This window comes from Amblyomma maculatum, chromosome 6 (genome assembly GCF_055883805.1).
Source record: "Amblyomma maculatum isolate TAMU_Amacu chromosome 6, ASM5588380v1, whole genome shotgun sequence".
Taxonomy (NCBI): domain Eukaryota; kingdom Metazoa; phylum Arthropoda; class Arachnida; order Ixodida; family Ixodidae; genus Amblyomma; species Amblyomma maculatum.
The window spans coordinates 106,158,556-106,184,908 of NC_139349.1; the positions used below are offsets into that span (position 1 = coordinate 106,158,556).

General features: G+C 47.6%; 1 pseudogene; it reads left to right on the forward strand.

The window, feature by feature from the left end:
• Nucleotides 1-16,721: 16,721 nt before the first annotated feature.
• Nucleotides 16,722-17,222, forward strand: LOC146186509 (cullin-3 pseudogene; annotated as a pseudogene).
• The last annotated feature ends 9,131 nt before the right edge of the window (nt 17,223-26,353 follow it).

Consider the following 26,353-nt stretch of genomic DNA (forward strand, 5'->3'; position numbering starts at 1 on the left):
ATGAGGTGGTGCTTCCAGAAATGGGCCTCTGTGCCCCTAGCAACGAAATTCTAGAATAAACGAAACGAAATGTACATTCAGTGCCGCCTTCTCCCTTTCTTTCTAGCCGCTGGCTGAAATTCTTAGGGTGCACAAGTTCTCCAAGATGGCATTTAGAGATCGAGAGGCGAGGGTGAACTTCTACCTTGCATTCGTGGAGCGCTTGTCTAAAATTACATGAGGGCAATGTTGCCCTTTCTGCAAAACTGTGTAGATTTGGCCATAGTATTTTCTAGCTAATGGTTCCAGGACGCGTCCCACGTGTTGATTTAGGAACCATGCCTTACTTTCGTGACCTTGACATCATCGGTGCTCATTGTTTCCTTTAATTAACTAATTTATCTCCTGCTCGCCATATTTTGTTAGATTTCGGTTTTATATTTGTGTTTGATAGCTCTTCAACTTCTCCAACTGTGTGTATACTTGCATATTGGCTAGTTTCTGTCTATACAGTGCAACGCTAAACTTTCGTGCCGCTAAAATTTCGTGCCCTTTTGTCTGTAAGCACTCTTCCATCCAGTTTTTCCATCACTGCAAGCCTTGATACTCGGCTGCGTTCACTCGACTGCCCAAGCACATAACGATTTCTCTCCCATGTTGCGCTATTTTCAACATTAAAGCATTTCTTGCCTCAATTTTTGTGTGAACAGAAAATTTTCCAGAAATAGATAATAAGTAAATCAATCACCGATAAGTCAATCATAACTATAACTTGATTAGTCATAGTAACAATTCATTTGTCATAGCCATATTATTAGTAAATCATAACAATGGTCAATAAGTCATGGTTAGTCATAGTCATAATAAGTATGTTAGTGTCTGACGTCATAAGGGTTCAATGTAGATGGCGCCACGGCATGCCCAGGCATGTTTGAACACGCCATGCGTTGCCATAGTTATAGTGGTAGCGCAGCTGCATGCCCAATAGAGAACTGCTTTTGCATTGCCGCATGTAGGGAGGCTTAAGAGCCCTCCAGAATTTTCCCTTATTTTTCCACACCTGTTTCAGAACTACCGAATTCGTCGCAGCAACATATTGCACCACATGGTCTGCGATGAAATCAAACGCGTAAGCCTCAGTGCTCACCACCGTGTTTCAGTATCTCTGGGCATATTTTTTATGTCGATTTCGGGAACCTATAGACATTTTCTTTCACTTTTACCTTGCAAGACGTTCGCAATAACTTTGATGGGGAGGAGGAGGAGGACAAAACATCTTTATTTAGTCAGCGAGGGGGGGGGGGGGGGGGCTCAGTCCAGGGTCCCGTTGGCCGTGGCTGCAGTAACAGCGCGGCGAGCCAGCCATTGCTGGCGCTCCAGGCAGGGGCCCTGCAGGGTGGCCTCCCAATCTTCCATGCAGGGGAGGGAGAGAGGGCTTAGAGCAGGGGTAACTTGGCACGCCCAAACCATGTGGTAGAGCGCTGCCCGCTCACCGCAATGTGGAGATGCAGTGCTACCTAGATCAAACTAGCCAAAGAGCGATCAAGCTGTAGGCTCACCTTAAAGTTTCGAAGCACGTGCCGACCTCACTGTGTAGAGGATGTGGAAATCTGGCAACTCTGGCATTAACGCTAAATAAGGACCGTACAATTCTGCGTACGCCCAGAAATTTTGTACATTTTCTGGCAAAGATCTAACACATGGAAAAGTAGTTTGTGAATCCAGACGTGCCCCCAACAGACGCTCTATCAGCTGGGGTTTCCAAATCTCACAATCTTCTCCTGGAATCAAACATACTGTTAAGTGCGCTATACTGGTTCAATAGTAAAATCATGTAAATTGGGTAGCCTAGATGCTCTACGCGGAAAGCAGCTCTCACGTATCAGACGTGTGGAGTGGACGCGCACAGGCGACGCTTCCGCCGTCTGCGAGCGTCCACAAGCTCTCCAGCTTAATTGTGGATGTTGTTGTTGTTGTTGTTGTGGCTGTATAGCAAGAAGGAAAAGAAAATACACGGGCCTGCTACTGGCTCTGTAGCTGAGCCACCTCCGCTGCTTCGTGCAGACAGAAGAGAAAACAGAGAAGAAAGAAAAGAAAGAGGGATAGAAAGACGCGCGCCGCAACAACAGCCGTCGTCTACCATCGAAGAGGTGGCGGGTGCAATGACGGCCTACAACAGGTAAAGATTCGAACAGGCTAGCCCCCGCCACAAGCGGCAGTGACCTACCTGTCCCAGCCCCATATCCAGTGTTAGAGTCGAGACGGCCGGTGGGAATGGGTTTATTGTCGACGGCTTGTCGGTACACATACAGAGCATGAGGAACACGCCACCCTACATGGGCAGGCTATTTATATCATTATGATGGCGCTGAGGTACAGATGTACAGGTGCGGAGATAAGTAAACAGAGCACGCTTTGCCGTTCAAATTAAAATCCCGCCTTCTGTAATAGAAGTAAGCAAACAATACTTGTCCGAGTGAAAAGGTGCTACGTTCTACTACCAGTTCGCACGTACCACGATTGCCAGTTTCAATTATAAATCGCGTGAAAAATTTTAGAATGAAATTGCATGCTCCGTTTACTTTTGTCCGCATCGGTACGTGGTTCTCTGCTGGTTATAATATGCAACACATTTGCTCCCCTTAATTTGGATTGCTGCCATGCGATCATTGGAACCCATACCTTTCGGACAATCGTCGGGTCCTTGTGGATCGCCATAAGGGCACTGGTCCTTCTTCTTCTTCTTCTTCTTCCTTGATATTGGGCACATACCCACGAAGGGGGATTGGCCAGGGTTCAGTGTGGACTGCCAAATGTCCTACACAAACTGAATTAGTGTATTAAAGTAATTGACAACTAAACAAAAACATAAGATTTAAAATCACAAAAGGTATTGAATGAAAAAATATGAAGCAAAAATTTGGAGTTTTATAAATTTGGAATGCAATTAGCAAGGGAATCTGTCCGTAGCTGTGATGTAGTTATGTAAGTACTGACAAATTTGAGGCAACGCAAATCCTTTCGCACTCGCACCGAAGGAGAGTAGAAGCGGAACCGACAACGTAAATCCCAAGCGTGCAATTAGAGTTTCTAAATGCACCCTCCTCTGATGTGAAAACCTTCGGCAAGCGAGAAGGAAGTGATCAATATTTTCAATTTCACCGCAAGCCTCACAAAGGTTTGTGGGGCTGATCCCGCATCTACATAAATAAAGATTTAGGCGAGGAATCCTGCATCTCAGAAGAGTCATCGTTACCTCACACTGCCGTGATTTACATGCTCGAACTTTCCATGAGTATATGAGATGCTGGTATTCGGCTGTAGATAGCAAAGAATCATTGCATGCAGCGGCTAGGTATTGATATCGCTGGAAACGGGACATTCCAAAAATGGTGATATTAGGGATGGAACATGAAACAGATGCATCAAGAGCTGATTTAGCCAGGAAATCTGCCGCTTCGTTCTGGAAAATACCGCTGTGTCCGGGGACCCGGATGAAGCGTATTTCTTTCACCCACCCCGGTATGAAATACTTTAGTGAGCGGCTCAACAGAGCATCCCGTGCTGACTCCAGTGACAACAAAACAGAAAGAGAGTCTGATAGAAAAATTATTTTTGACTGACTGCAGGGAACTTTTAGTAGCGCTAGCCCAATTGCCATAAACTCTGCTAGAAATATCGGTGTGTAATCCGGGACACGCACCGAAAAACTCCAGGAAAGAGACTCCGAAAAAATTCCAATCGCAGCTTTGTGCGCAATCACAGACGCATCAGTGACAGTGTGATCAGGGAACGTTTCAAGGTGTTCACATAGGAGACTGGATATTAGACTTGAGGGTAAGTGCTTCACATTAAATGGAAATATAGAATCATAATATATATCCACAAAGGACGTTGAGCAACCAATAGGACATATAGAAGCAAGGTCCGCACCAATGTTTGTTAAAATGCACTGCATAAAAACAACCTGGGGCTTGCAGACCCTTGGCCACTGGTGAGTGAGGAAGAGGGCGGGGTTTGACACAAAAATAGGTATAGCCACACCGGGAGTAGTCTCAAATGATCGCAAGAATGATCTGACAGTTAGAAGGCGGAAACGGGATTTAAGGTCCGCACTGCGGGCCTCCAAGTACAGAACAGTGGTAGAGACTGACTGTGGAAGCCCTAGGCAGAGGCGCAGCGCCCGTCTTTCTAAAATCAGCAAAGGATGCAGCTTATGTTTTGGACACCCAGAAAAAAGAATGCAGCCAAATTCCAGAATCGGTCTCGCAGAGGCTTTGTACAAAAGTAGAAGAGTATCTCGACGCATACCAAATTTCCTGTTACTTATCCGTGTCAGCCTACCAAGGGCACGTTCACCTTTCCGAACATTAGACTTGATGTGAAGCCTCCAATCCATACTAGCATCATACGTAATGCCTAATTACCGCACAGATTCCACTTGAGGTATGACATCTGAGCGGTAGTTTAACGAAATATATAAGGGGGTTACGGTTTTAAAAACCAGCACACTACTTTTGGACACATTTAAAACCAATTTAATTTTGTCCAACCAGACCTCAAGCGCATTTAGGTAATTCTGTAGTGAACAATATAGGTCATGAATATCTTTTCCAGAGGCGAAGAATGCTATGTCATCTGCATATACATATACAGTGACATCAGGATGAACCGGAATATCGCACATTAATATATTAAAAAGGAGTGGGGAGAGCACAGAGCCCTGAGGCACCGCTCTTGTCTGTGCATAGGTGTCTGAGATTAATGAGCCATCAGTGCAAAAGAATTCTCATCCTTTCAAAAATTCCCTGATCCACGCATAAATGTAGAACTGCGGACGTAATAATGACAACTTGTTAAATAGAATGGAATGTTCAATGCTGTCATAGGCCTTAGCAATATCGAGCGTCCCTAACGCTGATACCTCCTTGTTGTACATTGCAAGGCGAATCCTGCTTTCTAAATCTACATGTGCAGACCATATTGAGCATCCATTGCAGAAACCAATCTGGGAAGAACTCAAAGCATTAACCTTTGAGATATGCTTTGAGAGGCGGCCATGTACAATTCTTTCTATTAATTTTACAAGATTCGAAGTCAAAGCTATCGGCCGAATGTTTTCAACATAAAATCCTTTATCAGGGTCTTTCAAGAGCAATATAATTTTCGCCACTTTCCAGACGTGCGGCAGCCATGCAGATTCTAATGATTCATTAACCAGATCCAGGAGATCCTGAGTGAAATCATTTGCTAAAATTTTGAGCATACCTACCGTAACCCCGTCCCAACCTGGAGCCGAGTTTTTCATGGAAGAAATCACAGATAGGAGTTCTGACCTATCAACCTCAACATAGTCTGAGCAGGAAATGGGAGCGTGCAAGGGAACTCTGCACTGCTCCTGGAAACGTAATGCTAGTCCTTGCGCAATTTGTTCTAACTCATCCTTTGCCTCCTGTGGGGATAACACTACTGAACTTAATGACTGTGAAAGGTGCGAGTTTCTATTTCGTTCCATGAAACGATACAAAGCCTTCCTGTGCTTAGGGTTTGACAAATAAGTATTTAAATTTTCGTTGTACTCGTCCTTTCCCTGCGCTATGGCTCTTTTGAATGACGCCGAACAAAATTTGTAGTTTATCCAGTTTACTGGGCTCTGGTTATAAGAAAGGCTTTTCCATGCTGCTTTTCTACGACGGAAGGCTTTCTCACACGCGTCATTCCACCATGGGGATGGCAACTTATTGTTTACTGCAGACCGCACAGGGAACTGGGAATCTACAGTAGCATTCGCAATTGAGGAAAACACCTTTTGTGCTTTGTCAGTCCTACATGAACAAAGGTTTGATTTGAGGGAAAAATGTAGCGAAGCTGCATATTTGGCGTTGTTTACTAGTTTACGGTCCAAAGTTCTATCTCGTGTTGTGCTCATCATGATGGTAAATGTTATTGGAAAGTCGTCACTAGATGTACTGTCTACTGTGAACTATCCTCCTATACCTATCCCACCTGCTGCCAAGGATAAATCGATGACAGATTGCGAATTACCGCGCATGAAGGTTATAGCCCGAGAATTGCAGCAGCGCACAGCATTTGCCGACATCCATGTCCATAACAGCTGTCCACATGCGTCGGGGTAGTTATCCCAAAGAGTATGGTGCGAGTTAAAATCACCTGCAATAACTACCCTATTAGAATTTGTAAGTAATCTGTCAAAATAGTCTGTGCTACGTACACCTGTGGGGCAGTAGACGTTAGTGACTGTGACAGAGCCACAATGCGGCAGTGTGATATCTACAGCCAAAATCTCACACTCAGGATTCATTATTGTTTTGCTTATTTTTGCCCGGTGACATAATTTTGACGATATCAAAGTTAATAAACCCCCGCCCCTACCGTTTACACGATCGGCGCGGAAAACATGATATTTCTTTAAGGTAAATGACTTTGCGGGGGAGAGCCAAGTTTCTTGCAAAAGTACTATGTCTGGTTTATGTGTTGAAAGGAGAAGATATAAATCTGGAAGTGAAGATATAATAGAGCGACAATTCCACTGCAGAACTTGTACACCTGCCATGATTACTTACCTAACATTGAGGCCGCAACAGCCTCTTTTAACACATCGGTTTGCTGTAAAACTTTGGAAGGCCCTTTTTTAGTTTTGGTCTGGGAAAGGGAGGACTTAGAGGGTGAGCTAGAAGTACGGCGCTTTTGAGTAGGGCATGCCATTTCAACATCATTAGAGCAAATACTTTTGCGAGAAATGCCTACAGGGACACTGTCGATTGGGTGAACTTGAGTCAGCACTAGAGGAGAATCTGCATTTAAACTTTCAGCACTGGTTTGAGATGAAATAGATGCTGGAGTCAGCACAGGTTGAGGTGGGCAAGATGACTGGCTGCCAACAATACTAGACAAAGCTTCAGTAAAGCTGATAAGCATACGACAGAAAGGGCTTTTTCACCCGTTTTCACAATTGCGGTAGACAACGTGGTCTCAAAGTCTGAAGTAGAAGGGCGCACACAGTTGGCATAAGTGTGCCTTTTCCGATCAAGAAGGGCATAAGCATCTGCTCGAGAGCAACGATTCTCTTGAATTAATTCTAGTAACGCCTGCTCCTGAGATCGTTTCTCACAACTGGCGTCATCAGCCGAGTGCTCGTTACTACGCAGACAACAGCTAGATCTTGCAGCGGTACAGCTATTAGAAGAGTGTCCTTCCCCACACACCCTGCATCTTGTCGCAGACTTACACGCTCTTCCACTGTGTCCAAATCGCCAACAGTTGGTACATTGAAGGGGGCGAGGACGTAGCGGGTCAATGCGATAAATAATTGGCCAAATTTTTAACTCAGATGGACACATGAGACCTGCAAAAGTTGTTATAACTGACTCTGTAGCAACAAGCACCCCGGCCACTATGCGAGAGCAGCGATACACTGAAAGAACACCAGCTCCTGCGTCCTGAAATTCCTCCAAAATTTCTTGAGCAGTAGATGCAGGATCCGCTCCTCGCACAATACCCTTAGTGCAAGCCAGCTGTTTAGGAATAAAGACTTTGACAGGAATCGATGTAAAAGAACTGCAGCGTAGCAGAACTGACACACAATTAATGTTTGTAGATTTGCAAACTATACCTCGTCTCCCGAAAGGTCGCACCTCAGAGATATTAAGGTAGTGATCCGTCAGCCTTTTGAGTTGCTGCTGAATAGTTTTCGGATTTTTCATTTTTCATTTTCAGCCTTCCATCGCCTATCGGTATCAGTGCGACAGGAATCACATCGACACCATTTTTAGCAAATGATTCCAGAGGCAAGCTTTCATTCGGCAGGCTGGCGAACCAATCTGCCGAGCCCGCTCCCGGGGAGGGGGTCCTACTGGCTGCTGTGTGGAAGTCTGTTCGCTATACTGATCACTCTCCCGTTGCCACTGACGACTGCACGAATGGGATGGCGTCTAATGTACCTTCACTCGGTGAAATGTCGGGTACCTTCTCGATTTGAGGCTCTACGTTCTCAGACAGCGGAATATCGGACCAGGTAACCCTCGACGATTCCAGTTTACATCTTATGTGATCTGCATGAAAAAACCGAAGAACTCCGCCTACCCGTACCAGGAATGTCACTGACACCTTCTTAACAATTTTTCCAAGCCACCAGTTCACCCTTTCGTACCTTGCTTTCGTTGCGGACGGTGCGTATATATATATATCTCTTCGCCTGGCGTAAAATCGCGGCTGTTTCCTTTTCTCGCATCTGCCATGAGCTTATTTTTTTTTTCTTCTGCTTATCCACACCCTCATTCTGCCTAGTTTCAACATGGACAGTCTGATTCAAATTTTTCGTCCGAGAAACAATTCGCAGGGCACTGATTCTGAGAATGAATGAGGGGTCGTCCTGTATAAAAACAAAAATTATCAATACTGTGCTTCGGCCGGCTATCTCATCTTCGAGCTGCAATTTCAAGATACCCCTCTTTGTGATCTGCACAAGGTTTTCCATTGCACCGTTTGATTGAGGGTGATATGGCGGCGTGAAAATGGACTTTACATCATTTTGCTCTAAGAAGTGTTGAAATTCACTGGATCTGAATTGCGGGCCGTTGTCTGTCACCACAACATTGGGTAGGCCATACGCTGCAGAGCTTTCCCTTACTGCCTCCACCGTGGCCAAGGCTGATTAGGCGTCTGCCAGCAGCAGCAATGATTTCCCTTCTACTTGCGCAAAATCCAAATTAACCTTTTCCCAGGGATTTGCAGCTATTGGCCAAGATTGAATCGGTACTGACTGCGCAGAATTCCGCACACTTTGACAGACCTCCCATGTTCGTACTATGTCCTCTAAATCTGTATCAATATTTGGCCACCAAATCCAGCTTTGGGCCAGCATTTTGATTTTTGTCATTCCTGGGTGGCTCTCATGCATTTATTTATTTATTGTACCCTCAGGGCAAAAGGAATTAGAGAGGGGAGTGGGTTACATAGAATACAACAGTAAATACAATGCAGCAAATGTTATATGAATTCAGAATTAGTTTTCTTCAAAATAAACAAAATTAGCTAATGCATCGCGAAACCTTTGGTTATCTTTAATGGTTGCAATGTCGGAGGGAAGGCGGTTCCACTCGATGGATGGCCGGGGAAGGTATGACTGAAAAAAAGCTTTGGTATGGCATTTAGCGGTTCCCACCTTGTGACGATGGTCGCTGCGACGAGAAATGTATCATGGTGGTAAGATCAAGTCGTCGTGTAGTGTGTCGTGATAATATATTTTGTGGAACAGAGTTAAGCGATTGATTTTCCTGCGAGATTGTAAGGCTGGGAGGGAAATATCTTTCGTGGCTGTGATGCTCGCAGTACGGCTATAATTTAAACACAGAACACTTTTCCTGAGGGCTGTCGGGATAACGATCCGATTGTTCCACAACAAACAACCCTGCTCTAGCGACAGATAATGTCAACGATTAAAATACGGGCGGCATTGCTGTTCTGTTTCTTGTGGCCAACCCCGCCACGTCATGTCGACTACTGCTCTCAAAACCTCATCCCTGCTTGTTTCTTCAGCTACTTCATCGGCTGTGAAGGGAATCTCCGATAGTGACGAGAAAATTTTAATTTCTTTCGTCGCCAGCAGTTGTTTCCAACGGAGCCTTGATAAACCGTCTGCGTGGTCGACATGTTGACCCTTCTTGTACTTGATCACATACTGATAAGAGGCCAAAACGTTTTCAATCGCAGCACTTTTGCAATCGCTACTTGACTACCGTGTCTCCTTGGATCAAACAACTGCGTCAGTATCTGCGAGCACCGCTTCGAGGCCATATGCCGATGCGTCCCACGTCAGGCGGAGCGATTTGTTTTCATCGTACAAAGCTAGCACTGACTCCTCGCTTAGAAGTAATTTGCGTTTCTGAAAGTGCTCTCACACTCTTGTCCACTCCCATGAACAATTTTTTTCTGAGCAGCTTGTAGAGTGGTTCTAGGGTCGTTGCTGTTTGAGAAAGGAACCTAGCGTAAAATTCACTAGTCCTAGAAAAGCCTTTAGTTCGGAGACGCCAGTCGGGGTTGAAGCCTTCAATATGGCTTCTACTTTATCTTTCGTGGGATGAATGCTGACTGCGCCAACTTCGTGACCTAGGTAGTGGACGCGGAGTTTCAGAAATTGACATTTATCGGCGTTGGCACGTGTACCACGCTTCCGTAGTCTGTAGCACCTGTTCAGTACGTCTCAGGCACTCGTGTTCAGCTTTTCCTGTTATGAGAACATCATCGAGATAGCACACTGGGCCCTCCAAGACAACCAATATCCAATCCATTACCGACTGGAAAATGGCAGGGGCGCTCGCGACACCAAGCGGTAAACGCGTGAAGCGAATAAGGCCGAAGTGTGTGTTTATCGTTAGCAACTTTTGCGAATGGCTATTTATTTCAAGTTGCAAGTTGGCCTTCGATAAATCCAGTACCCTGAAACAAGTCCCCTCTGCCAATGATGCGAACATATCTTCCGGCAGCGGCAGCGGGTAATGAGCTACGGATATACATGGGTTTAGGGACACATGGTAGTCGCTACATAGCCTGACGGCTTCTTCGTCACTCTTAATTCAGAACTGCATTCATGCATACACGAAGCTGACCCCACCTGGCGTCCGATCCAGGCGTCCGTGCGCCCTTTCATTATCAGCTTCCTCGAACGCCGCACCACATAGCAAACAGAAGCAGACCCAGATGTCTTGGACGCGGTAGTGCGACGTTTGAAATTGGTTTACATGACAGAGGCGCAGTATCTGTCATAATTCTCCATGCCGTAAAGGAAGGGAGGAATGTGAAAAAGTAGTCGCCGTTTTTACTCGAAGCATCATTCACCGCCACATTCGCAGCAAATGCGTAGCAGAATGCGGCACTCAGGCTTTTGCCTTTCACTACATTAGTCGCCAAAGTGTCTCATAATTTTTAACTCTCGCTCTCGAAAGCGTCACCCTCTGCCGACAGCTCCCGCTGACAACGATGAGAGCTTAAAGGTTTTCGCCTTAAAAGTAAAGTAGTTAAAGTTGAAGGGTTAGCTAAGTTAAAAGCATAAAAAGAAAGGTTGAGCATTGTGATATCACCACCCCGTTTCAAAGGGGACGCTCATAACATCCATCTATCCAACCCACCCACCCACCCACATACACAACCATCGATCCATCAATTCATCCATCCGTCCGTCCATACATTCATCCCTCCATTATCCATCTGTCCGTCCGTCCATCCGTCCGTCCATCTGTCCGCCCGTCTATCAGTCCTTCCGTCCAACCATCTATCCATCCATCCGCCCGTCCGTCCATCTGTCCATCCGTCCATCTGTCCATGCGCCCGTCCATCTGTCCGTCCGTCCGTCTATCCGTCCGTCCGTTCGTCCGTCCATCCATCCTTCATTCGTCGTTCATCCGTCAGTCTGACCATCCATCCAGCATGCATGCATGAATGCTGCTGAGGCGACTCTGGAAAGATGGCGCGACAAGGAGAAGTGGAATTTACATAACAGAACATTTCACAATTAGCTCGCACTAATTTTCAGAAGCACAGCATATGACAGTTTTACGTAAAGAACTCCTCCTGAAAACACGGAGTCGCCGTCTTCCTGCTTCAGTCGGAAAAAATACCGGAAGTTTCAAAGCTTACGCATTGGGGAAATGTTCAAGGAAAGCCAAAATTGACGAGGTTCCTATTACAGGGGAATTTCAGAAAATATAAAATTTGACGTAATTCAATGAAGTAACTTAGTCGGTTTCGGGTGTTTGAATCCAATCTTCTGCGTGTCAGGCGGGCATGGAACAAACCGACCACGAAGATTTTTGAAAGCGAAAGCTTTTTCCTATTCTCCTCTTATAGCTTCTTCGCCGTGTGAGGCGTGTGGGCATGTTTGTCCCTGGACGCCTCGCCGAGGGGGTGCAGTGGTAAGCCGCCCGACTACTGTGCCGGAGTACCCGGGTTCGAACCCAACCTCGGCGGCTGCGTTTCGATGGGGGCGAAACGAAGAGGTGTCCGTGTGCTGTGCGATGTCAGCGCACGTTAAAGATCCCCAGGTAGTCAAAATTACTCCGTAGCCCTCCACTACGGCTCCTTTTTCTCTTTCCGCTTTCACTCCCACCTTCCTCCCTTCCCTTAAGGCGCGGTTGCGGTGTCCACAGAAAACAAGTGAGGCAGTTACCGCGCCTTTCCCTTCCTATAAATAAATCAGTTTTTTGTCCTTGTACCGAGGAGAAACCACGGAACAGCTATGACGTCACTCAGTCGCCGCTAAAACCGAGGTAACCGCGCTCGCGTCTGTCTAGTCACGTGAGAACTGTGATGTCAATAAACAGCGGCTACTCTGGAGCCCCCGACTTCCCTTTCCGTTCGGTCCGGTGATGGCAGGGACCTTCTGCTCAGTCTGTAGTGTTCGTATATGTTTGCAGCCTCTCGTCCATCCCATAGTAATCAGGCGGCTCTACGGCTGCCCGGAAGTAGAAAGCTCGGGCTAGATCGCGCGCCGCCTCATTGCCGGGGCCGGATTCGTGCGCGGCGGTCCAAATAATTAGAATTCTTCTGTCTAGTTTTCATTTCTCTAGATTTTTTGCTGCCTTTTGCGAGACCCTCCCTTTTCCAAAGTTCCAGATAGCTGTTTTGCTGTAACTAAGTCCGTGGCTGGCGGTGCCTGCAAGCTGGGAAGTTTTCAAGTCCCGTCTGGGTTTTCCATACGCAAAGGGAGGAAAAGGCGGACGATAAATGCGAAACTTGCGGACAAAGGGGTACTTTGGATCACAAATCTGGCAATGCCTTGATTCCACTGGCGCCAAGGAAAACACAAATAGTACAGAAGCCTGGGAATTGCTACTGCGAGCGAATCACCAGCCAACTTGCAGCAAGCTATCCGCCTGGCGGCTGAAGCGGAGAAGAAACACTGTCGCTTCGCCTGTCTTTAGTCGCGGAGGCCCCGGCCCCCGTCCCACAGGTCTGCGTGCCTCCACAAACTATCCGGAGCCCTCCACTATGGCCCCTCCTTCTCTCTTTCCACTCTCATTTCCACCTTCCTCCCTTCACTTACGGTACGGTTGAGGTGTCCACGGAAGAAGTGTGACATATACTACGCCTCTCGTTCCTGTGAACTAATTATTATTACTCTTATTATTATTATTATTATTATTATTATTATTATTATTATTATTATTATTATTATTATTATTATTATTATTATTATTATTATTATTATTATTATTATTATTATTATTATTATTAATAATATTACATGATAATCCAGGCCACCACGTCCTGCAGAGGACGTGTGGGAGAGGCGAAGCGTCGGCGTCGGTATGCACGCCGCTAGGAGGGATTCGGCTCGTTCCAACGCCGCGCACCTCTCACTTGTCGGACACCCGAGGCTTCTTGCATTGCAGCCTAGTCGAGCAGTGCAGCCACAGAAGGTGATCAACAGACGTCGTAGAGGCTCTCTACCTCCCTCGTGCAACCCTTTTCTTTTCCCTACTACTTTCCCGTTTCGTTCACGTTGAGAAAGTAAAGGCGTCTTGAACCTCGATGCTTTTAACCCTGCAAAACTGGTCTAGCCAGGCCAGAGCTATCACGCAACTTTTCTTTCGTAGCGAGAGCTAGGCCCGTATTCCGAGTTTGCGTCGTTATCGAAGTATTGCTATCTCACGTGACCTCTAGTCATTTGATGTCGTCAAGGTAGACGAGGCACGTCTGCCATTTCAGGCCGGCTAGGACAGTGTCCATCATTCTTTGAAAGGCTGCGGGAGCGGGACACACGCTGAAAGGAAGGACCTTAAATTCGCACAGTCCGTCAGGAGTAATAAATGCAATCTTCTCTCGATCACGTTCATCGACTTCGATCTGCCAGTGCCCACTGCGCAGATCGAGCGATGAAAAGTATCGGGCGCGGTGGAGTCGGTCGAAAGAGTCGTCGATTCGAGGCAATGGGTAGACAGACGACCTTGTTCGTAATTTTATTGAGCCTCCTATATATAGTCGACGCAGAATCTGAGTGTTTCATCCTTTTTAGCGACCAGCACAACTGGCGAGGCCCATGGGCTAGTGGACGGCTGGATCACATCATCGCTTAGCATTTCATCAACCTGCGCCCGAAAAGCCTCTCGTTCAGTTTGGTTTGGTTTGCGAGGTTTAACGTCCTAAAGCGACTCAGGTTATGAGAGACGCCGTAGTGGAGCATTCCTGAAATTTCGACCACCTGGGGTTCTTTAACATGCACTGACATCGCACAGCACACGGGCGCCTTGCTTTCCGCCTCCAGTGAAAAGCGGCCGCCGAGAACGGGATTCGATCCCGCGTCCTTGGGAACAGTAGTGGAGCGCCGTAACCACTGCTCCACCCAGCCTCTCGTTCCTTCGCCGACACCCAGTAGGGGTGTTGGCGGATAGGGCGCTCGGTGGGATCAACTATAGTTCGATGTTTGGCTACTGACGTCTGTTTCACTTTGGAAGTGACGGCAAAGAAGTCATGGTAAGTGTTCAGAATTGCTTGAAGGCGGCGTTTCTGGGTAAGAGACAAAGCAGGATTCATGTCAGTTTGAACAGTATGTCCAGTGCTCTCGGGAGGGTTCTCGTTGGCCAGCGAAAGGGCGCAGTGGGCGGATAGCGCACTCACTTCGTCAAAATAGGCGATGGCTGTACCTTGCGGTTAATGGCGGTATTCGGCGCTAAAGTTCGTTAAAAGCAGTTTAATTCGTTTATTACTCAAGGCAAAGACCCCCCGAGCGACGCAGACTTGTAGGCTCAACAATAAATTCATGTTCGTTTCCGCGAGGCCTTGAAGGGCGGGAGGGTTGTCGCACTGTACTGTAACAAACAAGCTGGTGCGTGGAGGTAGAGTAACGTGCTCATTGCACACTCGGAAAACTGGCCTGCCTGTGTAGTCGTCGCTGTGTTGTGTGTAGTCGTCGGAAATTGTTCGGTGAGTAGAAAAAGACACCATGAAGTCACGGAGATCGATGATTGCGCCGTTCTCCCTAAGAAATTCAAGACCGAGAATCAGGTCTTTTGGAGCACTCTACTAGCACAACGAAGTAACACGAGAAAGTTACGCGGCGAATCTCGACGCAAATGGCGCCCACTCCGAGCGGCGGTACCACATGCTCTCCGGCTGTCCTTATCGGGACTCCGTGCCAAGGGGGTCAGGACTTTTCGCTGAATGGTAGCAAGGCCACGACTCATAACGCAAAAATCAGCGCCGGTATATACAAGGCCAGTCGTGTGGTGGTGATCAAGGACGATCGGTGTCTCGGCGGAAGGTAGTTCACCGTCGACAAAGTGCGGCGTGTCAGGGATCGTCGGGCTCGTTGCGTCGAATTTGCGGCGTCGAAGGTAAGCTTCTGTAAACGTCGGGAAGCCGTCGGACTCGTTAGTCGTGCGGTGCGTCGATTGGGGACATCGGGGGAAAGCTTCGGCGATCATCGGAAAGTGTTCGTACTGTTGGTCGGAGCGGCCGGCCGGAGGTCGGTCGGTGTGATCGAATCGGTGAGCGGAGGATGTTGGTCGTAGTGTTCAGCGACGGCGGCCAAAAGGGCCCAGGCCCAAAGGGCCTTAACGCGGCGTGCGCGGGCGGCGGCAACCGCCAATGGGGTCCCTGACTCCACCCAGTATTATAAGGCCGAAGCCCTTAAGGCTCCGCGTCAAACCTCCCAATATGAAATAAACGTTTTCACCACCACCACCTACCCCCCCCCCCCCCCCCCCCCCCGGGTCGCCGTCCTCAGTTTTCCCGGCGCGGACTTGGGGACGGTCTGAAGTAAGTACGGCGACTGGAGGAAAACTGTCGCCGGCATGGTGACCTGGACTGGCGTCCACGTCACCAAAACGGGCTCCAGAGATCGGGCTCAAAGTAGTAGCAGACTGTGTGAGCAGACACTTGCGGGAGCTGGGCCGATCCCTTATGTTGGTAGAAGGCGACAAAGCTGATTCGCTATGCCTTGTTAAAGATCTGATGGCTCTCAAGGATCACTTTGAACGCCTTCTGAACAGCTCTTTCAACTACGAGCGCTTGGTCACGACGAGCGCTTGGTCAAGCTGGTACTCGTTGCTGACTTTGAGTACATTCTCTGTGTGACCCTCAAATCGGCCGAGCATGTGGCCGTGTTTGTAGGCAACATGATGAGGACAGGGATAAAAGGAATGGACAACAGACAGGGTGAGCAGCTCTTCGACAAAATTGTCGTGTTCGTCCGATTCTTGCACGAGAAAGAGCTTTTCGAACGTTTCTAGAAACAACACTTATGCAAGCGGCTTCTACTCAACAGGAGCGCGTCAGAATTGGCCGAGATAACCATAGTCTCTAAGCTCAAGGTCGAATATGGTCCTATATTCACCTCAAAGTTCGAAGTCATGGTGAGAGACATGTCTGTTTCTAACACCATGGCAAATGAGTTCCAGACCGGCGTGGCTACATGCAACTTGGAAATGAATGGATTGCACTTGAATATACTGGTGCTCACAATGGGCTTCTGGCCGTTCGCTGCCTTTAGGGAAAATTGCAAAATTCCGGCTGATCCCTTCGGCGCTTTTGAGACGTTTCGTCTCTTCTACCTATTTAAGCACTGCGGTCGACTGCTGAATCTGCGGGCACAGTTAGGCTGGGCGGAGATGAAAGCTGTGCTCTACCCACCAGACCAGTAATCGGACTATTCAGCACTCTCCGTTCAGCTGAGTCGGCCACGGACGTACGCGATCTTGGTGTCGACGTACCAGAGGTGCGTGCTGATGCTGTTCAACAGGCACGAAAAGAGCACGCACGAGGTCATTGTCTACGAGACTGGCATTCCCGAGACCAACCTAGTGCGCGCCCTGCGGTCTTTAACTGTAGGCAGAGACGACCAGCGGATCCTCATCAAAGAACCTCCGACGAATGATCTTGAGCCAAGTCACGTGTTTGCCGTGAGCGAGTCGTTCATAACTGACGTCAACAAGGTGAAGATCGAAACGGCCATTGCCAAGAAAGAAGGCGACTATAAAGGAAATGAGAACGTTGTGCGCAAGGCAGATGAACATCGACGGTTCGTGATTAAGGCCGCCATTGTGAGGATTATGAAGTCAGAAAAAAAGCTGTCGCCCGTCGAGCTAGTAGCCAAATTTACCGAGCTGCTCATTGCGAGGTTCACTCCTAGCCCCGAGGATATTAAGAAAAGAATCGAGGCTCTCATCGACCGCAAGTACCTGGAGCGAGATCCCGATAACGCCGAGATGTACACCTACGTACCATGAAAAGGCCGGTGCCTGCATGCATCAATGGTTTGGTCTCATCAGCAACCAAATTCACTCCTTATAATAAATACAATGCATATACGGGATAGCCTTTTTAACTTCCTTTTTAGTTGGTGGCCCGAAGCGAGGATCTGCTTTGGTTTGGTCACATCGGCAACTAAATTCACTCCTTATAATAAACACAATGTATATTCGGGATAGCCTCTTTTAGCTTCTTTATCGGCGGTGGCTGAAGCGAGAATGTGCTTTAATTCACATGGCTGTTTTGCTCTGAGGCCGATTGATTTATGGCCGCATTTTAAGGTGGAATTTGTATGGGTGGAAGAAGGCGCTGCGCTTAAACCTTGCGTTTCTTGAAATTCCTAGGGAAAATGGGGCCAATGAAAGAAACGTGGTTACCCATGTCGCGTTTCGACGGACGTCAAACGCTCTTGTGTTGTGCAATATCAGTGATTAAGAGCACCAGGTGGTCGAAATTTTCGTAGCCTCCATTCCTGCATCTCACATAGTGGCGTGATATATTGTAATCTGTTTATTGCTGCTAACAACCGTCGACATACTTCTAGGGCGCAGATCTGTATTTTACTCGGTTCGCAAGCAGTTCCACCAAGACGCACCGAGATCTATCTCGGAAGATTGCAGCCAAGAGTTCCGGTGCTGCTTCCCCATTGTTCCAGACTGTTCCAGGATTATTTATACGAAAGCTTTACTCCCCCCCACTCATGGCGGCGCAGTGGTCAAGACGCTCAACTATTGTAAAGAGTACTAGGGTTTGAACCCGACAGCCAGCGGCTGGTTTTGATGGAGGCGAACCAGAGAGGCGTCCGTACTGCGTAGCCCTCCACTACGCCACCCCGTCCCTCTCTCTTCTTTCAATCCCACCTTCCTCTCTTCACCTTACAGTGCAGTTTAGGTGTCCTCCGGCCCCGCCGGGGTGGTGCAGTGGTAAGACGCCCGACTACTGTGCCGGAGTACCCGGGTTCGAGCCCGACCTCGGTGGCTGAGTTTCGATGGAGGCGAAACGAAGAGGTGTCCGTGTGCTGTGCGATGTCAGCGCACGTTAAAGATCCCCAGGTGGGCGAAATTACTCCGTAGCCCTCCACTACGGCTCCTCTTTCTCTCTTTCTCCTTTAACTCCTACCTTCCTCCCTTCCTTTATGGAGCGGTTGGGGTGTCCACGGAAAACAAGCGAGACAGTTACCACGCCTTTCCCTTCATATAAATCAATCAATCAATCGAGGTGTCCGCCGAGAAATGTGACACTGCACCTTTCATTTCCTGTTAAACAATTATTATTTTAATACGTACCAGTGAAGGTCCACCTATCCGGTTGCTTGACTTCCAGAAAGGCGGAGTGACCTTGACATGAATGAAGTGTATGTGTCCAACTGTAATATCTAGGTTAAAGAAATTCTTAAACTCCTTATTTTTCAAATACCATCCTTGAGCTGCACTTTCTTGTAGTTCTTGAAAAATAATTTGTGCACAATAACTATACACATGAAGAAAATAGTTACGTAGGCTTTAAGAAAAACGATATGACTATCTGACAGCATCTTTTCTGAAAATATAGTTAAAATGTGCAAAGAAAATATGCTAAGAGTATTTGTCCAAAAATGCGTGTTTTGTGCGGTATGGCATTCAGATATATATATGGAGATAGATCTTAGGTAACAGTACAACAATATATAAATTTTCTGAAGCAAACTTTTTCTGAACTCAAAGATAGGCTGCGAAGGTAGTCTACCCAATTTCAACAGGTGCATGGCCCTTCCTAATTCATTTCGTCGCATTTTGAAGCGAAATCTTCGCTACGCTAGAGAGAGCCGCTATTCGCATGCCTAATAATTTGACCATGACATGTATTGCGCCTTCCATTCCTCGTATATCCAATTATGTCGAAAGCTTCACTACACTAGGTAGAGCCGGTATTCATGTGGCACTAAATGGGGCCTTCATATGACTCTGACATAACGAAGCGTGTGTCCAAGATTCCTTGCTGCAAAACCAAAAAAACAAAAATTTGCCGCTCCTTCCTTTCCCCAACACCTAACATGAGCGAAAATGCAACCTAATATTCCGTTGTGTCCACCCAAAAGTGTAATTTAAAGAAAATATGTGACCATGACATGGTGGTGGTAACAACTTTTATTGCCACGAAATGAAAGGAATTATTTCGGGCTGGGGCGAGTCTAGGGTGGCCTCCAGTCGGGAGCGACCTCTTGAGCTCGCGTGACGAGGGCCAGTTGCGTAGTTTTCCTTGGGCTGGCCAACAGCTTGTCCCATTCCTCCGCTGAGGGAGCTGGCAAGAGTGTCTTTGGAGGGGGATTGCTGGCGCATTCCCACAGTATATGGTCTTGAGTGGCCTGCGTCCCGTCACCGCAGTGCCGGCATGCAGGGTTGAATTCTCCGTTTGTAATTAACGACAGTCGGTAGGGGCTAAGAATGGCCTTTGTTTGTAGGCGTCTGAGTGTCGTGGCTTGCGCCCGGTCGAGGTCGGGGTGAGGGGCGGGGTACGTGCATCTTAGCTCGCGATAAAAGTTTGTTACCTCCGCGTATGTGCGCGGTGCCTCCACAGGCGCGTCCGTTCCCGATAGATCTCCCGTCTCCCGGTTGGTTAAGCCTCGGGCTAGACGGTCGACCCCTTCGTTTCCGGAGTTACCCGCGTGAGCCGGAACCCATACGATATTGATGTTGTGATTGAGAGATCGGTTGCGCAGAATTCGCGCCGCGAGTGCGCTTACAGAATTTTTGGCGAAATTTTGAACGGCGCTTTTTGAGTCGCTTAGAATAGTTTTGGTGTGGGGATCCGCGATGGCCAGTGCGATAGCTACTTCCTCTGCCTCGCATATGGAGCTAGCATGAAATGTTATAGCGTTAATGAAGGTTGACTTTGGAGTGGCCATACATGCCACGTATGCTCCGTTTTTGATATGCTGAGCTGCATCCACGTACACTGCTTGTGGATCGTCCTCGTACTGTTTCTCAAGGGTCTGTGCCCTTGTCTTCCTGCGGGCATCATGTCTACCTGGTAGCATGTTTTTGGCTATTGGTTTAACAACTAGTCTACTAGTTATGTCAGCCGATAAATGGGATGTTGCGCACACCTCCTCAGTGGGGTGGATGTGGAGCTTGTCGAGAATTACGCGTCCCGCAAGGCTGCGTGACAGGCGGGTCACTTGTGCTGTCTTATGGGCTTCAATTAGTTCAGATAGTGTGTTAAAAATTCCTAACTGCAGTAGTCGATCTGAGTTAGCGTATACTGGTAAGCTAAGGGCCGCTTTGTATGCTGTTCTAATTATGCTATTAAGTGCATGTTCGTCCCTACGACGCAGATGATAGTACGGGCAAGCGTACATGATTCTGCTTATCATAAAGGCTTGGATAATCCTGCACAGGTCGGCTTCTCTCATACCCCTGCGACGTGTGGCAATGCGTCTCACCAGCCCACCTATCTGGTGCGCCGTGACGCGTAGCCGGCGTATAGCTTCTGTGTTCTGCGTATTATTCTGAATCAACATTCCGAGAACTCTGATCGTGGCTACCGGGGGTATCGGATGGTTGTCAATGTGTAACTGGATAGGTTCTCGAGAATCTGGCTTTACCTGTGAAGCTTGTTTGTTCCTTATAACTAATAGTTCTGATTTAGCCGGTGAACAGGTAAGGCCGTTTTCCTGCACATAAGACTGTACCATGACATAATTGAGTGTAGGTGTTCACCATGCCCTGGCGTCTACCAAAAGTATATGCTGCGTCTTCCTTTCTCCAGAACTTAACTTAAAAAAATGTGCCCAGTCACGGTGGCGCAATAGTTAACACGTCTTACTACTCTGTCGGAGTATTTGGGCTCGAAGCCGATCACCGGCGGCTGCGTTTCGATGGAGGCGAAACGGAAAGGACTCCATGTGCTGTGCGATGTCAGCGCACATGTGTAGAACTGATTCTAGGCTGCCTGCTGTTTTCTTATATTATGAGCTTTGATATTTACATCATTTAGCTCCTTTATTTTCTATTGCTCTGAAAGTTGACAAGTGAACGCTACTTAGTGTACTGACATTTAATCCAGTATTTTTTAGGGTCTAGCTTTTTTTTTTTGTATTCTTTGCAAGATAACAAAGCGTTTGGTGACGCTGTGATAGTTCCCCAGGTGTTCGAAATAACAGCACAGCCTTCCCTTACAGCACCCTTACAGCCACCGTAGTTCAGGGGTCCACAGATAAAGTGTGACAAATACAGCATCTTTCTTTGCTGTTAAACAATTTTATTATTATATAAGAAAATATACGCTTCTTTGCACCGTCACGTTGGCGCAATGGTTAAGACGCCCTACTACTGATTGATTTGGCTTATGTGTCCCAAAGCGACTCAGGCTATGAGAGACGCCGTAGTGGAGGACGCCGGAAATTTGGAGCACCTGGGGTTCTTTAACGTGCGCTTACATCGCACAGCACATGCGTGCCTTGCTTTTTGCCTCCATTGAAAAGCGGTCGCCGCAGCCGGGATTCGAATCCGCGTCCTTGGGCACAGCAGTCGAGTGCCCTAACCACTGCACCACCATGGGGGGGGGGGGGGGGGGGGGGGGCATTCTACCGGAGTACCGGGGTTCGAGCCCGACCTCTGGCGGCTTCTTTTCGTTGGATACAATTACACTCCTTGGAATAGCGTCCGCGATCAGCTGTTTCCTAGTTGGCGAATAGTAGTTAAATTTACCCAGTCCAATCAGCGGGGCACGGGCGGCCAACAGAGGCCCGGGCCACTGCCTATAGGCGTCAATGGAACTCCCTTGCAGCTCTTCCTATGGGGACGATTGTCAGCCCCGCTTGTGGCGGTGATGATCAGTAGCTGTAGGATACCGTTTGGGGAAGAGGCTTGCTATGACTCTCGGCTCACTCCGTCAAGGCGGCTGGTTGACGTCATTTGTCAAGCGGGACCTCCTCGCTGGCGTCGTTGTAACTTGGTGGAATACAGACAGGAAGAGGTCGCTTCCTTTGTTTTGACCCGGAGGGGTAACTGGCCGCCGCAGCACGTGGGGATGGAACGGCCGTCGTCGTCGGCGTCATCGATGGTTGCCACTCGCCGGCAACCGCTTTGCTCCTGCTGTCATCTGCTGGAGCCACGTGAACCTTGGTTGAGACCCCTATACTAACAGTGGTGGAGGGAGTTGTTCACTATGGCCATGTCTGCTTTGCCATTTTTTGCGCTGTGCTCTGAAAGATGGAGCGATTCATCCGTTCTCATGTGCCTCAGGAAAATTTTCAATGTCATTGTCATAGATAATTGTTTCCTTGGTGGTAATTTTTATTTGCTCTGGCCCTCGCGAGGCTGCTACTTAGGCGACGTAGTGTCGGTGTCGCACACCTCTTGTATCAATTCCGCATCCCCAGTATCGTTGCCTGCTTCAACGGCACGCGTCTCGATTACCCGTAAGCCAAGCTCTGCTTTACACGGCTCCTGGTTCTGCTCGCATTTGTCAGTGAGTATAGGCAGTAGGTAAACAAAAGCCTATCCTTAAGCGTACTCAGTATGGGCACTACACAGTCCAGTCCACCTTCTGATCAACGATTGGTCTCGTAGGAGGGTTGATACGACCGCCTGTGTGGCAGCAGCTTTCTCACCGAACGCTGAAGAGAAGTCTATATTCCCGTGCGTAGTGAGGAGTTCAGTCGGTATATATGTTGCTCCCGATAAGTAACGGTTATCTCTGCTCTGGTGCCCTTGATTGCCTAGAACATTCTGCCCTAACAGCTAAGTTTCATTCTCTGCACATTACCTGAGGGGTCTCGTTGAGACAAGCGCCGTTACGTTTTCGCTACAGGCCTGTGTCTCCTTCTCTGGTGTCGCAGCGTGAGAACGGATATTCTGCCGCATGATCACTTCACTCCCAGTTGGAAGCGCTCTCCGTTCCGTTGGGGATTTTACTCGGCTGTCAAAAGTCATTAGTCTGGTTTTCCTTCTTTTGCACGGGCTTGGGTAGCTCAGTTCATCTTGTCGCAGAGCAAGGATATTTGGATACCCCTTAAGGGTCCCCACCTCGGTGGCTTCTGATTCCGCTTACTTCGCCCACGCCTCCTCAAGCATTTAAAGTTGACCAGCCGGTTAGTTCGCCCCTCGCATAGCTTTTTTGTATCTCGTAGCCTCTTCGCTTAAGGCGGCTTTCAGTTGATCAGAGACAAACAGTGCGATCAACTTGACAAAAGTTGTGACTGCGCGCTTCTACATAGAAATTAATGGAACTATATATGTAAGAGTGCAACGAAAGTTCTCAACGTCTTGGTATTTTTCTTTTGTCGTGGTCAAAACTTGTGGGTGATATCCGGCCGCAGACAGTCTAAGCTCCTCGAGTACGACAGATTTTAGGTTATCGTAATCGCGATACTCTTTAGATGGGTCGAGAAATAGGCTAACCTCTCTACAATTGTGCAAAACACAAAGCGACCCTAAAGCGCTTTGGGTACTTTGAATGATTCCAGCGAACTCTCAGCCGGCCCGAACCAGATGAGAACATCTGCGTCCGCTGGAAGCTTTGGCAATGCTCCTATTAGCAACTTAAATTCGTACCGCGCGTCGCCAGCGTCGCCACGCGCACACGCACGCGCACACGCACGAGCACACGCACGCGCACACGCATACTGGCATGAGCGCATTCAAGTCAACTGAAGAGCCAGTTTAAGAGCGCGTCGCCGTTCTCCAACTAAGTATGTGTAGGTTAGGAAAGGAGTTTCTTGGTGCGATGCCACACCTACACTTTATCATATCACGTGGGAATGCGAACGCAACAAAGCATTCCACCAACACGAAGACCCGAGTGCGGAGCAATGGGAGAGTCGGCTCACCAGCGGCGAGCTCGCGACCCAAAGGGCCTTAGTGCAGCACGCGACTTTTGCAGCACGACTGAGTGGAGCCTTGGAATAGGGGCCCACCCTTGCTGACGAGAAGCCTCAAGTCGCGAGCGCCAGAGAAGACGACGGAGACTTCACAACCGCGAAACCCTTGAAATATCCAATAAAGTTTTCACTCACTCACTCACTCTCCAACTAATTCGAGGTTGCATTTTTCTCTCTCTGCGAGTGGCGCGTTTTCGATATATCCGCAGTGTCCTCCACTTTTCCCGCTCTAGTTGCATGTTGTATAACTACAATATCTTTCGGCATTCTGTGGAGCCTCTCTTTCGCTGCATGCCTTTTAATTGATCCGTTTCGGTCAGCGTTGATGAAGCCATATTTGGTCTCCGTGGCATATATAGCTCGGCTCAGACTACCATGCGTCTTTCGGAAGTTGTGATCGGAGCGACTCACACATGGGCTAATGAGTACAACCTAGCGGGCGTTCTTCTTCGCTGGTGTCTTTTTTGTGAGGCTCCGACAATAGGCTGCCGTTGACAAGTCGCCAACCTCAGGTTTAGGCGGGATCTTCGCTATTTTCCTTGGTCTTCGTCGGTTGTCACCTCGAGATATCTCGGGTATTCCGTCTGGCTCGACTGCGCCAGTGAACATAGATTCCTTTTTTACCGTTGCACTCTTTGGACTTAGAGAGAGTGAGAGAGAGAGAGAGAGGGAGAGAGAGAGGCGGAAAATCTTTATGTGAAGTAATAATTTGCAGGAGCTGGTTGGTCGGTGCCCCTAGTCCAGGTCTTCGTTCGCGGTAGCTCTTTCCGACTGTGTAGATAATCCAGGCTCGGCGGTCCACGTTGCCGCTGTCCAGGGCCACCTCCCCCTGACCGTGTGTCAAGTACGGCTAATAGCTTTAGGTCCGGTTTGTCCTGCCATTCACTTGATGTATGAAAGAGCGCGGGGCTTGCTCCACGTACAGCAACGCTTTAAACAGAAATGAGACCATAAGAAAGTAAAAAGAGGGCGGCATGTCCCTTAGCTCACTTCATTGCTATGGCACGGCATTCCCGCTAAGCTCTGGGGCATATTTTCATTTTTTTTTAAGATTTTATTTTGGTTTGCATTACAACAGCAATGAAAACCGGAGGAGAGCAGGCAAAAGGTGTATCAAACGATGGCCCACCCACCTCGTAAGAAGACTGTTTCTAGAAATAAACTTAAAAATTAATTCGCATAAAGACATACAACATGCAATATGCACAGCGTTATACATTACAAAACAAGTTATACGACAGCATATCGCTGGGAAACAGATTAGACATGACATAATATCATAACACTCCGAGAAAAAAAAAAGATATAGCATATGTACAGAAGGAATACATATATGACTACAAGGCATCACAAGGACACACATCTGGACAATCGTGTCCGGAAAAGCAAATTTGAAATGAAAAAAGTGTAAGTGAAGTTCTTTTTTTTTTTTTTTTTTGCTTATGTCTGTAGAAGTAGGCTGACTTTCTTAAATTGTTGATAACTAGAGTTTTCGATGGCGAGATCTAAAATTGGCGGATAGGAAGACAACAAGCTAGGTATGAGGTATGTCAGTCTCTTAAATCCGTAGTTCGTTCGAACGTTCGAGACATTGTATTTTACGTGACGTAAACTATAACTATGGATGGCTAAAAAAAGTGTCTTCAAAATTTTGTCTGTTTGTTTTTATCAGCGTGCGCACATGATTTGCGAGCTTTCTTTTGTAAGTCAGCTCAATGGAAAGAAGGCTCAATTTCTTGAAATACTCTTTCGTGCTTTCTTTAAAGGTATGTTTGCTATAGCGCGAACAGCTCTTTTCTGTAGTAAAAATATTTTTGTTTTGTTCGTTTGTGTTGTGGTTCGCCGTTCCAGCAATCCATAGTGTATGAATAAACAAGTGAATAGTAAAGCTGTATTTTAAATTTTACCGGTAGTAGCGTTCTAAACCTATTTACAATGCCGATAGAAGTTAATATCTTACGGCTCAAATTATCTATGTGATCGGACCATAAGAGGTGTTCTTCAAAAAACACGCCCAAAAACTTTATCGACTTTTCGCGACTAAGCACATTAGCATCAAAGTTCAGCACAAAGTTGTCTGGTACAGATTTGCTTTTAGCTCTGAAAAGTACATGTTTGGTTTTCTTCATATTTAGTTCAAGCCTATGTTGTGCTTCTTCGAATGTGATTGTGTTTGTTGCGCCACATTTCTGAGTTCAAGCCTGTTTGACATGAGCCATTCTGACAGTTCTGCCGACCAGAGATTAG